This window comes from Sus scrofa, chromosome X, assembly GCF_000003025.6.
Source record: "Sus scrofa isolate TJ Tabasco breed Duroc chromosome X, Sscrofa11.1, whole genome shotgun sequence".
NCBI lineage: Eukaryota > Metazoa > Chordata > Mammalia > Artiodactyla > Suidae > Sus > Sus scrofa.
The window spans coordinates 56,239,642-56,244,120 of record NC_010461.5 but is presented as its reverse complement, the minus strand read 5'-3'; positions in this window follow the sequence as shown (position 1 = coordinate 56,244,120).

Below are 4,479 nucleotides of genomic sequence, written 5' to 3'. Positions count from 1 at the left end.
CTCAGAGATGTTTGGGGTTTGATTCCAGACCACTACAATAGAGTAAATGTCATAATAAGGTAAGTCATGTGAATGTTTTGGTTTCCCAGTGCGTGTAAAATTTCTTTATACTATACCGTAGTCAATTAAGTGTGCAATAGTGTTATGTCTAAAAAAATGTACATACCTTAATTAAGAAATACTTTATTGCTAAAAATGCTATCATCTGAGGCTTCAAAATGTCATGGTAGTAATGTCAAAGATCACAATTACAGATCATCATGATAAACATAATCATAAAGAAAAAGTTTGAGGAGTTCCCTGGTGGCTCAGTGGGTTAAGTATCTGATGTTGTCACGGTTGTGGTGTGGGTTAGATCCTCGGCCCTGGAATGTATGCATGCCTCAGGCATGGAAAAAAAAAAGAAGAAGAAAGAAAGAAAGGAAGAAAAAGTTTGAAGTATTGTAAGAATTACCAAAATGTGGGAGTTCCCATCATGGAGCAGTGGAAATGAATCCATGAGGTGCAGGTTCGATCCCTGGCCTTGATCAGTGGGTTAAGGATCCAACGTTGCCATGAGCTGGGGTGTAGGCCAGCAGCTGTAGCTCCAATTGGACCCCTAGTCTGGGAACTTCCATATGCCGTGAGTGGGCCCTAAAAAGCAAAAAAAAAAAAAAAAAAAAAGAATTACCAAAATGTGACACAGAGATACAAATTGAGCAAATAAAATCATGCTGATAGATTTGCTCCACACAAGGTTGCCACAAACTTTCAATTTGTAAAAAATGTATTATCTGTGAGGCACAACAAAATGAAGTAACCTGTGTAAATAGTTTTGCTATGTTCATCTGTATATACATTTTTGTGTGACCAGTTGTTTTCAATTCTTTGGGTATATGTATACAAGTGCAACTGCTGGGTCATATGATAATTTTGTTTGCTAAACTCTTCTGAAGAGGTCGCACCATTTTATATTCCCATCAGCAATGTCTTAAGGATTCCAATTTCTCTGTATCCTCACCAATACTTGTTACTGTCTGTCTTTTTTATGATAGACATCCTACGGGGTATGAAATGATATCTTTTTGTGGATTTGTATTGCATTTCCCTAATGATGAACTGAGCACTTTTTCATTTGTATTTCTTCTTTGGAGGAATGTGTCTATTCAAATCATTCACCCATTTTTAGTTTGTCTGTCTTTTTTTGTTGAGTTTTGTACATTATTTATATATTCTGGATACAAGATTCTTTTCAGATACATAATTTGCAAATTTCTTCTATTCTGTGGGCTGTCTTTTCACTTCCTTGATAGTGTCCTTTGAAGGACACAAAACACAAAGGTGTTTAATCTTTTTTTTTTTTTTTACTTTTTTATCCACCCCGGGGCATAAGGAATTCCCAGGCCAGGGATCAGATCTGAGCCACAGTTTCCACCTATGCCACAGCTGCGGCAAGCTGGATCTTTTAACCCACTTTGCTGGGCCAAGGATTGAACCTGTGTCCTGGTGCTGCAGAGACAGCGCCTATCCCGTTGTGCCACAGTGGGACCTCTACAAAGTGTTTAATCTTAATGAAGTCCAACTTATCTATTTTTCCTTTTGTTGTTCATGCTTTTGGTGTCACATCTAAGATACCATTGCCAAATTGAAGGCCAGCAAACTACCTTATATTTTCTTCTAAGAGTTTTTTTTAGCTCTCATTTTAGGTCTTTGATCCCTTGTGAGTCAATTTTTGTATATGGTATGAGGTAGAATTCCAACTTCATCCTTTTTTGTGTGAATATGCAGTTTCCCTGCATCGTTTATTGAAAAGACTATTCTCCTTTCCCCCATTTGAATTATCTTGGCACCCTTGGCAAAAACCAATTGGCCATAAGTGATGTAGAGTTTGTTTCTCGACTCAATTCCATTCTGTTGACATAAAAAGTGTATTGAATTAACACATTATTTTCTCTGAGGCCTAACCTGGGACCATGCTGAGTAGAATCCATGTCATTTTTACCTGCACTTATAAATTAAGTAAGGTGCCATGGGATCTCATGTAGGAAAATGAAGCTGATAAATAAGGTCTCCAGGAGGTGTGGTGGTTGGTGTATTAGAAGAAGATTTTTTGGAGTTCCCGTCATGGTTTAGTGGTTAATAAATCCAACTAGGAACCATGAGGTTGCGGGTTTGAGCCCTGGCCTTGCTCAGTGGGTTAAGGATCTGGTATTGCTGTGAGCTGTGGTGTAGGCTGCAGACACGGCTCGGATCCCGAGTTGCTATGGCTCTGGCATAGGCTGGTGGATACAGCTCCAATTGGACCCCTAGCCTGGGAACCTCCATATGCCACGGGTGTGGCCCTAGAAAAAGGCAAAAAGACAAAAAAAAAAAAAAAAGAAAAAGAAAAAAAAGAAAAGAAAAAGAAAAAGAAAAAGGAAAAAAGAAAAAGCTTTTTTAAAAATTTGTTAATTTTTTTTTAATTTTATTTTTTCGTCTTTTGTCTTTTTAGGGCCGCACCCATGGCATATGGAGGTTCCCAGGCTAGAGGTCTAATCAGAGCTATAGTCGCTGGCCTATGCCAGAGCCACAGCAACGCCAGATCGGAGCCACATCTGTGACCTACACCACAGCTCAGGGCAACGCTGGATCCTTAACCCACTGAGCGAGGCCAGGGATCGAACCTGCAACCTCATGGTTCCTAGTCGGATTCGTTTCCGCTGCTCCACAACAGGAACCTCCGAATTTGTTAATTTTTTTAATGATTTTTATTTTTTCCGTTATAGTCGGTTTACAGTGTTGTCAATTTTCTACTGTTCAGCAAAGTGACCCAGTCACACATACATATATATACATTCTTTTTCTCACATCATCCTCCACTATGCTCAATCACAAGTGACTAGATATAGTTCCCAGTGCTATACAGCAGGATCTCATTGCTTATCCATTCCAAATGCAATAGCTTGCATCTATTAACCCCAGACTCTCAGTCCATCCCACTCCCTCCTCCTCCCCCTTGGCAACCACAAGTCTATTCTCCAAGACCATGAGTTTATTTTTTTTCTGAGATAGGTTCATTTGTGCCATATATTAGATTGCCGATATAAGTGATATCATGTGGTGTTTGTCATTGTCTTTCTGATTTACTTCGCTTAGTATGAGAGTCTCTAGTTCCATCCATGTTGCTGCAAATGGTATTATTTTATTCTTTTTATGGCTGAGTAGTATTCCATTGTGTATATGTACCACATCTTTTTTTTAATTTTTTTGTCTTTTTGATATTTCTTGGGCCGCTCCCGCAGCATATGGAGGTTCCCAGGCTAGGGGTCCAATCAGAGCCGTAGCCACCAGCCTACACCAGAGCCACAGCAACGCGGGATCCGAGCCGCGTCTGCAACCTACACCACAGCTCACGGCAACGCCGGATCGTCAACCCACTGAGCAAGGTCAGGGATTGAACCCACAACCTCATGGTTCCTAGTCGGATTCGTCAACCACTGCGCCACGATGGGAACTCCTGTACCACATCTTCTTAATCCATTCATCTGTCGATGGACATTTAGGTTGTTTCCACGTCTTGGCTGTTGTGAATAGTGCTGCAATGAACATATGGGTGCATGGGTCTTTTTCAAGGAAAGTTTTGTCCAGATATATGCCCAAGAGTGGAATTGCTAGGTCATATGGTAGTTCTATATTTCCTTTAGAAAGAGCTTTGGAATGGAATTAGTAAACCTGTGTTTGATCGCTTGTGGCTTTGGGCAAGTTACTTAATTTCTGTGAGTTTTAGCTATTGTGGAATAGAGATGATGGCAATCTCATGGGACTGGTGTTGGCATTAAGAGACAAAGGTTGTGAAAATGATGGTGCAGTCCCTGGTATACAGTAGGTTCTTGACATAAAGTCGACTCAGAGCTGGTACATGGTCCTGTAGGCTCCCTCCCTCCTGACCCAGGGTGGTTATGTGGGATCAACAGAGATGGGCTACACCGGGGGACCTGTGCCAGTTCCCATGGTTCTCTCCTGTCTCTTACACTGGGCAGCAGTTCTGGTTCCACTCCCTCTTACCTTTTTGGCCAGGAGCAGTATAAAGGGTGGAGAAAGAAGAAAATTGCTTTCCACAGAACAGCTTTCTGGCCAGGTTTGAAGGAAGCCCATTAGTGAATCACACAGTAATTACAAAATAGTCATATCCTATTTTATATATCTAGAGCTTTATTTTTATAGAAGAGAAAGCATTTTTTTTTTTTTTTTTTTTTTTTTTTTTTTTTTTGCTTTTTAGCTCTGCACCCGCGGCATGTGGGAGTTGCCAGGTCAAATCAGAGCTGCAGCTGTTGGCCTATGCCACAGCCACAGCAACGCCAGATCTGAGCCACATCTTCAACCTACACAACAGCTCACAGCAATGCTGGATCCTTAACACACTGAGCAAGGCCAGGGATCGAACATGCGTCCTCATGGATACTGGTTGGGTTCGTTACTGCTGAGCCACGACAAAAACTCCAAGATAGCATAAATATTTTT